Consider the following 14396-nt stretch of genomic DNA (forward strand, 5'->3'; position numbering starts at 1 on the left):
TCAAATCAGGATATCAGATGGTCTTCAAGTGACCTTGACCTTTATGTCACAGACACTGGCGACTCAGAGAAAGAATTTATGTAAAGGGTACAAAAAACAATTTGATCGTTAATATCTTTGTCAATGGCAGCAGCTCACATGTAAAACTGTAAAGATAAGAGATAAATTAAAAGACTTGCAACAAGTCTAAGGAGGAACTCTAAAAGCCGGAATTAATAGGATCAAAGAAGGTGCAAGTGGACTGAGAAATATTTTGAAGATGTGGATCTGATGTTGGCTGCGTGCAAGGCAAACGCCCTACCACTGTGAGCGATAGCAGGTAGGGCGTTTGCCTTGCATGCAGCCAACATGGCCGACCCGAGTTCGATTCCTCCGCCCCTCTCGGAGAGCCCAGCAAGCTGCCGAGAGTATCTCGCCCGCACGGCAGAGCCTGGCAAGCTACCTGTGACGTACTCGATATGCCAAACACAGTAACAACAAGTCTCACGATGGAGACATTACTGGGCCCGCTCGAGCAAAATCAATGAACAACGGGAGGACCATGACCGTGACCGTGGATCTGATATTAGCTACAGACCAACCAAGCTTCTGGGTTTGGGTAAGGAAGAACAGGAGAGCAAATAGATTTGGGGAAGACAGTGAGTTGTTAAATTGGATCCTGCTAGCTTGAGATGCCCACGTTCAAGGGGAGGTGCCAAAATTGGGCTAAGGTAGAGAGGTCTGGAATTATGAGCATAGATATGGTTAGAGAGAGAATGGGATTTCATCCCTCCCTCCCACACAATCTTTTTTTTTTTTTGCCACATCCTATGTCATATTTCATCCCTCCCTCCCACACAATCTTTTTTTTTTTTTTTGCCACATCCTATGTCATTCAGGACTTACTCCTGTTCTCAGGGATCATTCCTCAGGGGCCATATATGATCTCAGGGATTGAATATGAATTGACCATGATAAGGCCTTAGACTACATAGTATATCTCTAGTCCTGGAGTGGGATTTCTTTTATTTTTTTAAATTTCCTTTAATAGTAAGTTTTGAAAGTCACTGAGCTGCTACAGGCACAATTAGAAAGCATAAGAAAAAAAAGTACATGAGAAACAGCAAGAAACAGATATATCCTTCACTCTACAATAAGTACAGAGTTTTAATAGTGTCTTCCCAATAGGGAAGGCCTAGCTCACCATGGGGTAAGGAATGCTCTTTATTATGCAGAGGGATCAGACAGCATCCCCCATATAGTGATGTCAAATTAAGTGTGTTCAGAGACTTTTGAGATCAAGGTCTATTGTTCGGGACCTTAAATTGAGAGGGGGTTGGTCACTCTTGCCCTCGTCAAGGCTGTGCTGCATCCCACAGCCGAAGTAGATAGCATAACCAATTAGCATCCAGATCACAAATCAGGCCCGGGTACCAGTTGTCATCTACATCATAAGGTAAATATTCACAAACATGCTCACTACTGGGAGGAAAGGCAAGGCAGGTACCTTAAAGTGCAGGGGAGTAGAGTTCTGTGACTGTCTGTAGATGACTCCAGTGAACCCAGTAATGAGCATCAGTAGCAGCACCATCACTACAATCCATATTGGGTCTCCAGAAAGCAGCGGAGCTGACCACTGCGCCAGCACAAGGCCAAGCATAGTCAGCACTAGAGCAAGCAGTGAGGAACAAACATAGACAACTTGGCCAGAGAGTGGAAGTAGGAGTGGAGTTGAGTGGACAAAATAGTGCTTCCAGGGTCAGCTTCTCTGCTTCACATAGGTTCTCATCCTGTGACTCTGTATCATCTTCTCCATTCTTCATCTCCTGGTCAGGCTGATATCTGAGGATAAGAACACAAATAGCTACCAGAGAGTAACCAAGCAGGGTCCCAATTGACATCAGGTCCACAGGACCTATTAGTTCAAAGAGGAATGCCATGAGTGTTGTGAGAATGCCAAAGACAATAGTGGCCACAATGGGGGTGCGTGTACCAGTGTGGATGGATCTGGCAAGGGCACTAAACAGGAGGCCATATTATGCCATTGCATAGATCACTCGAGGCATAGGGAACATAGAGCCCAAGAGACTAGTAGAAAGTGCACAAAGCAAGTCAATAGCCACAATGTATCAGGCAGAGGACCACCCAACATAGATAAATGCTGCAGGCAGGGGGCTCTCCGGTTGAAGCAGGTAGTATGGCATCATGAGCGTGAGTGCTGATGAGACACCAACATATATGAAAAAAGCAGACTGACAGTGAAATCACAATGCCATGGGGATGGAACGCTGAGAATTCTGGGCCTCTTCCCCAGTAGTAGCAATACAGTCGAAACCAACAAATGCATAGAAACAGGTTACTATTCCTCAGAGAAGCCCCTCGAAGCCAAAAGGTAGAAATCCTCCAGAGCCCAAAGTTCCCAAGCTATCAGTGTCATTGAGTCCAGCCTTAGCCACTTCACAGTCCTCTTCTGTGAGCGTCCAGTTGTTCAAGTCTCCTTTGATGATGCCAGGGATAATGATGAAACCAAAAACCAAAAGGTTCACCACTGTGAAAACTTTGGTAACCAGGGCCGACTCCCTAACCCCCAGAGCAAGCAATCCAGTGAATAGCAACACAAGGCCCAGGGCAAAGAAGTTTGGATATTTTGCAAGGACTTGGGGTGCATTAAGTGAGATGCTCCCTGCAGGGCCCGAGATATGTGGTTGCCAATCAAATTATCAAAAGCTGAACTCCAGGCCTTGGCCACTTTGGCTGTACCTATGACGTAGGAAAGGATGAGGTCTCAACCAGTGGTAAAGGCCCACAGTGACATAACATAACTGTAGAGATACGCAGAACTAGAGTGGGGAAGGCACTCTAGGCACTAGCAGGCACCAAACTCTGCTTAGCACAGTGCAGCCAGCATAGAAGATAGGGCAGCTACCAAAAAGCAGATCACAATGCATGGTCCTGCTTTATCTTTGGAACCTCACCAGCCAAAACATGCACGCCTGAACCCAATGTGCTGCCCACACCCAAGGCAACCAAATCCAGAGTGCTCAGGCATCTGGCAAGGTGAGTCTCAGCCAAGCCTGACTCCAGTTTGCGTCTGCCTACCAGTCTTCGACCAAATCTGCTGAGTGCCTGCCACGGCATTCGGGCAGGAATTGAAGAGGATGTTAAGATCTGGTGAAAAACAAGAAAAAAGACCTTCCTTCAATGGAGCTCATTATCCCTGGAGTGGGTTTTCTTAAGGCAAGGCAGTATGATCAGAAATGAACTTTAAAACACTGTGGACCTTGCTGAGGAGGACTTTTGTAAAGTTCAAAGGGAATAAATGCTAAAATTGATAAAGACAACAAGGAGATGGTAGTTACTCAGCACTAGAGGAGTGGTTACTGGGCAACCTGGTGATTAAATAAAGATCAAGAACAGAGGCACATGTCAGTAGACTGGTAGAAATAGTCTTCAGGATGAACGAGAACAAGACTGTATTTGTGGTGGACATGAACTCCACTTTGAAGAAACAAAATACCAAATATAGATTTACTCTTACCCACACAAGGTTCAGTTGAGATTATTGCCCATACAGTCTTCCAGTTTTAGAGCTTTCTACCCAAGCCATGGAGACGTTCTTAGCAGAGAGGCCCTATTGTGTATTCATGAACACAAACCACACACGCACACACACACACACACACACATACACAATGTTTAAAAATTCTTTCTCTAAAAACAAATATTAAAAACACTGTGTGGGGGTCAATACTGGTTAAACTCCTCAAGAAGAAAACATCCAACCCCGTCCAAAAATGGGGCAATGAAATGAACAGAAACTTTCTCAAAGAAGAAATCCGAATGGCAAAAAAGCACATGAGAAAATGCTCTACATCATTAATCATCAGGGAGATGCAGATCAAAACCACAATGAGATACCATCTCACACCTCAGAGACTGGCCCACATTCAAAAGAACAAAAGCAACCGATGCTGGCGTGGATGTGGTGAGAAAGGGACACTCCTTCACTGTTGGTGGGAATGTCCACTGGTTCAGCCCTTCTGGAAAACAGTATGGACGATTCTCAAAAAATTAGAAATTGAGCTCCCATTTGACCCAGTAATACCACTCCTGGGAATATATCCCAGAGAGGCAAAAATGTATAGTCGAAGTGACATCTGCACTTGTTTGTTCATTGCAGCACTCTTTACAATAGCCAGAAACTGGAAGAAACCTGAATGCCCAAGAACAGATGACTGGTTAAAGAAACTTTGGTACATCTACACAATGGAGTACTATGTAGCTGTTAGAAAAGATGAAGTCATGAAATTTACATACAAGTGGTACAATATGGAAAGTATCATGCTAAGCGAAATGAGTCAGAAAGAGAGGGATAGACATAGAAAGATTGCATTCATCTGGGGGATATAAAGTAACAAAGTATGAGATTAATACCCAAGAATAGCTGAGATCAGCACCAGGAGGATTACTCCATAACTTAGAGGCCAGCCGGGTATCCTAGAGGAAAGGGCAGCTCAGATAGAGAAGGGAGCACCAAATAAAGGATGTTTGGAGGATCCTCCCAGGAGGGGAGATGCATGTCGAAAGTAGACTATGGACTGAACATGTTTGCCACTCAATGCCTCTTTTGCAGACCACAACACCCAAAAGGAGAGAGAGAACACAGGGGATTGCTCTGCCACAGAGACGGGGGGGATGGGGGGATGGGGGTGGGGTGATATTATCCATGGTGGTGGAAAATGGGCACTGGTGGAGGGATGGGTATCTGATCATTGTATAATCGAAACCCAAGCACAAAAAATTGTAAATCTACAACTGTAAAAAAAAATAAATAAAAAATAAAGGGAAAAAAACACTGTGTGGGGGTCAGAGTGATAGTACAGTGGGTGGGACATTGTCTTGTACATGGCTCTCTGGGTTCCATCCCTGATTCCCTATACGGTCCTCTGAGTCTGACAAGAGTAAGCCTAGAGCTCTATTTGGTATGGCTCAAAAATAAAATAAAGTCCAAGACACTTGTATTTTCTAAAATATTTGCTGGATAATGTCTGACACACGTATTTTCTAAAATATTTGTTCCATGGTAGTAAGTGACACACTGAAGTAAGCTTCATCTCATTGTACTGCTTTGTGCACCTTGCCCCATGAAGTTCTTTGGAAACACTCACATTTTATATTAAAGAACATAGCCTAACCTATGGCACACCTGAGAAAATATAAAGCCTTAGTCAAGTGACAAAAATCTTGACCAGTGACAAAAATCTGTTTTTATGACTCAGAAAGTGCACATGCTTCATGGGGAAAGAGAAGTGGAGTTTTACTTTGGAAAAGATGTGAGAGCATAGTGGGAGGTATATTGGGGATAATTTTAAATATAGTTTTTCCTTGCACGAACGAATCCTAGATTGTTAGTTAGGAATATCTAGAAATGATACAATTATCAGCAAGAAAACGCTTGGTTGCTTCACTCTATTCAGTCATTTCTTTTATTAACTGTCCACCTACCACTCTCCAGCCCAGGCTTCTGTCTCCAGACACAAAGGAAGGAAGCTACCATAAAAATTATTCACTAACGCCTCCAAGTAATAAAATAATAAACTATAGAAACCACTTTCAAGAAGCTGCATTATTTGAGCTGAGAGAATGAAGTCATGATATTTGCTTATAAATGGATGGACATGGAGAGTAACATGCTGAGGGAAATGAGTCCAAAGAAGATGGACAGGTATAGAATGACTGCATTTATTTGTGAGATATAAAATATATTTTATATAATATGAATAAGTAAAAGTAAAAGGCCCTCCCGTTGATCATCGATTTGCTCGAGCGGGCCCAGTAACGTCTCCACTGGAGACTTTGTTTTACTGTGTCTGGCATATCGAATACTCTCGGTAGCTTGCCGGGCTCTCTGAGAGGGGCGGAGGAATCGAACTCCGGTCGGCCATGTTGGCTGCGTGCAAGGCAGATGCCCTACCCGCTGTGCTATATATAATATTTCTATACATACATACTAATATCCAAGGTGAGGGTAAACAGGATCCAGGAAGGGACAGGTCAATGGTTCAAAGATTGCCACAATAGTGTGTAGGGGCCACAGGTAAAGGTAAACCTGATGACCTTTTGTGAGAGAAAGGCAGAGGAGGAAGAGGGGAAGGGGGATCAGGAGAGAGAGAAGGAGAGAGAGAGAGGAGGAGAGGGAGAGAGGGAGAATAAAAGTGCCTGCCATAGTGGCAGGTGGTGGGATGGGGGTGGGAGGCAGGAGGGAAACTGGGACCATAGGTGGTTGGAGAAGTACACTGGTGAAGGAGCAGGTGTTAGAATATTATATGACTGAAATTCAATCATGAACAACTTAGTGAATGTGTATATCACTGATTCATTAACATATATATCATAAAACTGCATTTTTCAGTTCTTTTGATGCAATGACATGTATTTGTTTTAAGCCACTGGTTTTTAACTTCTTGTCCACAGACTGCACAGGAATTTCTGCCTTTGTGGTCTAGGAAGTATTTCTCCTAGTTATACCAGTCTACAAGGTATAAAAAGAATGAAAGTCACTGCTCTACACTGTTGAGGTATCAAATATTGATGATGGGGCCTATATATGCCAGGGACTGTGCAGTCTCTGGAATTATGGTGATGACTCAACTGGATGTGTTTCCCTGGCCTAATATTGTTGAAAGTTTGAGTGTCAAGACATTAAAAAGTAATTGCAGGGCTGGAGCGATAGTAAAGCGGGTAGGGTGTTTGCCTTGCACACGGCTGACCCGGGTTCAATTCCCAGCATCTCTTATGGTCCCCTGAGAACTGTCAGGGGGTAATTCCTGAGTGCAGAGCCAGGAGTGACACTGTGCATTGCTGGGTGTGACCCAAAAGCAAAAAAAAAAATAATTGCATACATAGGGAATAAAAGGGAAAGTGTAGCATGAAGATGTGAAATGTAGGCTTAAAGAAATCAACTCCATCTCTCTTGTACTCTTCTGAAGGAGAGGAGAAATGTTGTCTTGTGTTTCCTGACATATCTGCATATGGAGAGGTAGCCACAGACCATCCTGCTTGTCTCTGTGGTTGGTGGATCTCTCAGACTACAGTCTCTTAGTGATGAGTTTGGTGGAGTATCCAGAGGTACCTGTCCTGGGTTCATCCCTGTCCTGGCCTGACTTGCCCCTATCTAAGACAAATCTTCAGAGGTGACTTCAACTGCTAAAAAGCAAGCAGATTCCCTATATTCTCATAGGAAGAAGGATTTCAGTGATGAGTCATAGAAGGCAGAGTCAGGCAGTTTCGAGACATGATCCTTCTACTGTGGGAAGGATCAGGATCTTTCTAATGTGAGATGGACCAAGTGGCAAGTCATGGGGGAACTAAGCTTCTGGGTTTTATTTTCTTGACCATGGGAATATTAGTTCTCACTTGCATATGTGTTTACTCTCTTAGTTACAGCATGTTGTGACACTTCTAGGGTTCAAGTTGTGGCTGAATCATAGAGATGTTATGATTTTTCCGTTCGACTTGGTGGTGCTCATGGCTGCTCAAAGGTCATTCCTGACATTGCTCAAGGGACCATGTAATGTGGATTGAACCACGGCCTTCTGCATGCATAGCGTGCACACAGCTTGTTGAGTGATCTTTCTCATCTTTACATTTTTTAAAAATTACCCTTCAGATAAACAGAGTAGGTCATATTCTTCCCTTGCAGTAAACACACAATGGGGTTTGCAGATAGTAAGGTTAAGGTTGCCACTCAAAAGGCCTCTGTCTGGGTTATTCTGTTACTGGAATGAGGTTTTCTGGAAGTCTGGTGGGGACTGGAATTATCTGAAAAAAAAATAAAGCTTCCTCCTTCTATCTGAACAGCAACAGTGAAGGAATAAAAACCAAGAATGCCTGATTTACTAGAGCAGAGATTCCCTAGTGAAAATATGAAATATTCTTGGGATAGACATGCATTAGAGCAATATTTCAAAGCTCAAATTGCACAGATACAGAAGGTAAAATAAGTTTTCTTCATTCATTGTAGATTTTTTCAAGTGTCTTTTATGTGTCAGATATTAGAAACCTATCCTTGAACAGAGAAGATAAAAAGATTTTCTCTGTGAATTTTGTATTTTGGTAGGAGAATCAGATAGTAAATGCATTAGTGTGTTAGAGAGTGATAAATGCTATGGAAAAGAAAATCTATCAATGTAAGAGGGATAAGAACTTCCTGGGCTGGAAGGGCTGGTCTTGGTCAAGGTGGAGTTTGTTGAGAAGATGACATTAGAATAAAGATTGGGAGGGGGTAAAGGAGTGAGGTATGATATCAGTTAATAATACAAGTTGGGTAACAACCAGTGTAAACAACAGATAGCAATAACTTATCTGATATATTTTATGAGAAACAAGGAGACCTCTGAAGTGGTAGAAGAGGGAGAATATTAGGAGACGGGTTTAGAGATATAATAAGGGGCCATGTTGTATTGACCCTTTAGGGTCAGTGAGAGGTCTTTGATGCTGAATAAAGATTTAGGGAGGCTTTTGCAGAAATTCAGGAGGTTAAAAGTAGCTTGGAGTAGGTGGCTATGAAGAGTGGTCAGCTGCTAAGTGTAGAAGATAGAACCAAGAGGATTCCTTGACTGGTTGGCTGAGAGATGTGAAAGACTTGAGGATGACTCATGATTTTGGCCAGACAACTGGGAAGATAGAATTTAGAGATGTTTCAACCGTCATTAGATTTAAAACAGTGACTTGTGCCCAAAGATAGGCTGAAGAAGAGATGCGAGATCTTAAGGAGTTAGCTGGCAGAATTTCAACCTTGAGAAGCTGTCTTTTGGAAAACAATAAAAAAATTCTCTCTTAAAGTTATGGATAAACCAACTCAAAAATCAAGTGGAAGTTTACTTTCATTCTTTCCCCCCAAGAATTTTGACAGCTATCCTTTTTAATGGGCTGGAGTGATTGCACAGTGGGTAGGGCATTTCCCTTTCACCGGGCGACCCGGCTGACCAGGATTTGATTCCTGGGAGAGCCTGGCAAGCAACCGAGAATATCTTGCTCACACAGCAAACCCTGGCAATCTACCCATCACGTGTTGTTATGTGAAACACAGTAACAACAAGTCTTACAATGGAGCCATTACTGGGCCTGCTTGAGCAAATCAATGAACAACGGGAGGACAGTGCTACAATGCTACATCCTCTTTAATGACAGATAATCTGAGACATTTAGGGAGAGAAGAACAGGAAGGATGGTGTAGAGTTCTTAAGAAATTACATGTTGTTTCAAGGTGATATAGAGATATAGGATCATGCTATCAAAAATATGCCATCTGTAAGGATAATCCAAGAAAGAGAACATCGATGGTGATGGGCTGCATGTTAATTGTCTGAGTCTGACTTAGCGATAGGTCTGGTGGGAGCATGTGTCCAAGACGATAGTATTCCATTAAGAAAATCAATGACTAGAAAATGCAGGCAAGATTTGTTTGAACAACAAAGACTATTGGAAGACTTAGAATTCACAGGCATGATAACTCTCTCACTACAGGAATATCCCACTAGACTCTTTACAAGAACATGTTAGAAAAACAAATGCCTTGGCTATCAAAAAAGGGACAGTACAAGAAAAATCTGATATTTACTTGTATAGGGGACAAAGGAACCAATTTAAGAGATTAAAACTATGATGAAAACCACTGTTAAGAGACTCTGCAGAAAAATATAATTCAGAGGCATGATTCTGACTACAGATTATGTTGCATGTGGAAACTCTGCATGATCTGGAATATTCAAACGTTAAGAACGTGGGTAGGGGCCTAAAAGAGCCTGTGGTAAAGAAATCAGCACCCATTAGGAAACCAGGGGTTCATATCTCAAGGGCTTCCATTAAAAATCTGCAGAAGTTATTCTGCAATTAAATCAAAGATCTGTTGGGGAGATACATTCTCTGAGGTCTGCCTTTGCAATATCATACCAGACCAGCTCTATGGCACAAGATAGAGATATTTGCTCTTGGGAGACACTGAAGTGGAGACCACTAGATTCACACTGAGATAATGAAGAATGGGTCTGAGGAAATTTTGAATAAATATTATGTTCAAGGGTCTTAGGCATGTTCAAGGGTCTGAGGCACATGTATTTTGGACCCCTGGCAAGGCACTGGTGGACTACCTAGAATATTCTTGACCAAAGTATTCTTCAGCTACTCTTCATCCTTTGTACGGTACTGAGCCTGTGCTATATATTTTGTAACTCTCAGCACTTTCTTCTAAGCCTCTAATTTTGATGAAGATGAATATATGATGTTGGGGATAGGCTTTTCTGATAAACTTGGTGGGAATGGGGTCAAGGATAAGGTGACAGAGAAGGTTAAGGAGCTTGCTTTGCACATGGCCAGTATGGTTCTATCTCTAGCACCACAGGAACCATGAGCAATACTAGATGTGATCCCTGAGCACAGAGCCAGGAGTAAGTCATGAGCACTGTTGGTTGTGGACCTAAAACCTCAAAATATATACATAGATAAGCTTTTTCTTGTAAATCTTATTAGCTTAGTTTAATAATCTTATAAATCTTGTAAATCTAATAATAAATCTTATTAACAGTTTTGCATATGTGAAAGCTATTCATCTTTGATGGACCTGAAAGATAATAGCTTTTACTGTGAGGGTTAAAATGGTATAAAAGGTATAATGAATATAGAACACCTAGCACAGTGAGAAAGATAATAACACTATTTCAACAGAATAGCTCTGCTATGCAAAAAGAGGTTTTGTTCTCCTGAGTTTTCTGTGTCTTAAAAAAATGGTGGAAGATCAAACTGGAGGGATTGAAGAGGGAAATCGGGCAGAGGAGTTCAGAATTGATCTTGAACAACTTGTGGAAGAAACTTCAGGCTGGAGAGTCTGGCGCGAGAGCATCTCATCTGGTGGCAGTGTGATGGTTACTTGAGCCTGTGGTAAAGAAATCAGCACCCATTAGGTGGTATGGTGACAGGCAGTGAGACACGTAAAAAAACAACAACCAATAGTGGAGTCACAGTGATATGGGAAGAGGTAGAGAACTGACAGGGCTTGGTGAAGAAATGTAAAAGTTAAGCAGGAGGGTGTTATGAAGAATTATATATGTGATTTTTGGCTGAAACAATTAGGCAAATTAGTGATTTCATTCAGGAAAAGTCAAACAACTTCAAGATAGTAATGGTAAGAGAGCCCTTTGGATATATTTTTTGAGAATATCTGACATGCACCAATGTGAGAGTTACTGTGAGAATCTGCATTTTACAGAGATAAAGACCAGACCCAGAAATGCTAAGGAGTGGACAACTGTACACATATAGAGATTGGTGAAATATAAGTTTAAAATCAGACAAATTTGGGCTCATATTCAGAACTGCCTAATTTGGTCTAATCTGATATCTAGCTCACTTAACCTGCAAAGACTCAGTGAAATGATATTTGTAGGAAGCACTGCACAGAGGACTGGCATGAAGGAAGCACAAGGAACATAAGCACAAGGAATGTTTTGTGCTTTATATCTTTTTTTTTTTATTAAAAAAATACCTTTCCAGTGTCTTGAAAATCTACCTGTCCCCAGTGAAGCTAGAAACTACATGGTGTCCCTAGATAATTTTTGCATGTGTGGCTGTGTGGTAAATTGGACCTTGAGGATTCTAAGCTCTTCATCTGCTATTATTAATAGCAGTGATAGGTTATAATCACCTGGGTTCCATTTCCAAGGCAGTTTGACTATAGGTAATCTTTCTTTTGCTCCAGTCTTATCTCGCTCCAGCCTTATTACACATCTATTTCTCTCTCCTCCCCCCACTAATCTAAGAAAGCATTGTGTATCTCTCCTATTTATTTTTTCTTTCAGACAAACTTTACTCCATGCCGAGCACTGTGTTGGGAAAAATAATAACAAATCAGATGGGCTGCCTGTCGTTTTGCTTTCACTTGATGAAAGAAATCAACTTATTGAAGGATACCCGCAACCCTCTGTAGCATGATGGTGGTGAACAGGATCCTAGGTAGAGTACACACAGATCTGGAGCTGAGGACACTACACTGTAGTTAAGGTGTATGTGTGTGTGTGTGTGTGTGTGTGTGTGTGTGTGTGTGTGTGTGTGTTTGTGTTGGGAGGGTTGGGAATATAGAGTCATTAAAGTTGACTGAATGGAGAGGATATCACTTATACTTTTATTTTCTCTGAAAAATAAATTGATTGGGGAGCAGTGCTGGAGGGTATAGTAAGTAGAATGTTTGCCTTGCATGCAGCATGCCCAGGTTTAATTCCTAGTACCCCATGAAGAGTGTTTCCCTTAGCCAGAAAAATCCCTGAGCACAATCAGGTAGGGCCAAAAAACCAAAAGAAAAAAATTTTAATTGAAGTTTCATAGTTTATAATATTGTGGTTCTTTCTGGAAGAATTCTTTGAATGCAGAAAGTAACAGACATGGAAGGAGTCTGTGGATGGATGTCAGAGAGTAGTTTAGCTACTAAAATCACATCACAGTTGGATTCAGGGATGGGGTTCCAATCCCTGGCAGTGCATATGGTCCCCTGGGCACTGCCAAGAGTGATCCCTGAGCACAGAGCCAGGCTTACTGGTTCTGAGAACTCAGAGGAGTATTCCCCAACCAAAAGTCAATCAATAAAATCACATCAGAGGTTAATAAACCTCAGCGCTCAGACTCCACCCAATATGCACATAGGACCTCCTGAGGTGGGATCTGAGAACAGATGGCTTCCAAAGTCCCCTAGGTACTCTAACCGAGGCTCAGTCTTGTGATCCATTGTACCATTGTCCCTACTATGGTAATGGCAGTACTGGTAATGACAGAACAAAAATCCACAAAGGTTCTTGGACAGAAAATAATAAAATACATTGTCCAAGTCATGCTGCTCACAGGAATCTAAGCACCATGAGGGGAAAGTGTGTGTAAATGCGTGTGTTTTGCTCACATGCACATTCCCAACCCCAGAACAAGATACGATATACGGTATTCACAAAGCAATTTGCTTGCTAATGAATGTGGTTTAGTGATGCCATCCCATGGTGTGGGACACAGGCAGCAGTGGGTACAGTGGCAGATATAGCACAGTGGCAGGTCTGAATATGGATGATTGTCAGAAACAAATGTAAAAAGTATGACCAAAGAGGAATCATAGTACACTGCCACTCATGACACTCAAATCCAAGCCAAACCAAGCAATAGAGTATTTAGTTATATCGATCCATGTGTCAGGTCTCTATGTTTACATATAAGAAGGGTAAGGGATTGGTCTTCAAGATTGTAATGGCAGGGGTAGAGGTGTGGGGCCCCAGAACTTTGGGGCAGAGTCCATAGAAACCTCTTTTGGAAATGTTACTTTAGTTGTTGGGTGGAAGACTAGAATAATCTTCCCTTATGAGCCACTCATCACACATATTTACATGAAACTCCCCGTAATGTAGGCAATGTTATAAAAACCACATATTCATTAGATAAATAAAACAAGAATCATAGTGTTTCATCAAAGAGAGGTGGATAACAGAAGTAGCAGCACAGCAGAGATGAAAGTGGGGGCTTTGTTTTCTTTTTGGTTTAGGGATTCCCTTTGAATGGTTATTGGAAACCCTTGAATCACTCATATTGGGTGGACCTTTTAAGGAGAGAATGTAGGTGGCTCCCTTGGATTCCTTGAAGTAAGGTCATAAAGGGAGAGATCAATCCCCTATTCTGGTGAAAAATATAACCTGGAACCAGCGGAAAAGGAACACAGCACCCAAAAGGAGAGAGAAAACAGAGGGGAATGTCCTGTCACAGAGGCAGGGCGGGATGGGAGGTGGGAGGGATACTGGGATTCGTGGTGGTGGGAAATGGGCACTGGTGGAGGGCTGGGTATTTGATCATTGTATAATTGAAACCCAAACACAAAATTTGTAAGTTTACAACTGTACCTCATGGTGTCTCACTAATAAAAATTAAAAAAAAAAAGAAAGAACCAACATGAAAAAAAAAAAAGGGATGCTTCCCCAGTTAATGTTGGAGAGGATGCTGACCCCAGGCCTCTTGGCTGGAAAAGGGCTCCCAGAGATGAGCTTTAACCAGGGACTTTTTTTTCCTTTTTGGGTCACACCCAGTGATGCTCAGGGGTTACTCCTGGCTCTGCACTCAGAAATTACTCTTGGCTGTTCTTGGAGGACCATATCGGATGCTGGGAATCAAACCCGGTCAGCTGCATGCAAGGCGAATGCCCTACCTGCTGTGCTATCACTCCAGCTCCCTTAACCAGGGACTTTCTGGTTGATCCGCCTTCTAACTTATGGTGCAAACTTGGTAGTAATACTTCTCTGAACTTCAGCTTCCTCATCAGTATAATTTTGGGAAAAGACAAGAGCAACTGTCTCCACACCATGCGTGTAACTTTCCTTGCAGGAACCCAGGGATATCTG

The 14396-nt window shown here is 42.2% G+C and overlaps 1 pseudogene; it reads right to left on the minus strand.

Moving 5' to 3' along the window:
- Positions 1–1238: 1238 nt before the first annotated feature.
- On the minus strand, positions 1239–3117 carry LOC130027005 (cationic amino acid transporter 3-like; annotated as a pseudogene).
- Positions 3118–14396: the final 11279 nt, after the last annotated feature.

The sequence above is a fragment of the Sorex fumeus genome, unplaced genomic scaffold, assembly GCF_029834395.1.
Source record: "Sorex fumeus unplaced genomic scaffold, SorFum_2.1 ptg000003l, whole genome shotgun sequence".
Classification (NCBI taxonomy): domain Eukaryota; kingdom Metazoa; phylum Chordata; class Mammalia; order Eulipotyphla; family Soricidae; genus Sorex; species Sorex fumeus.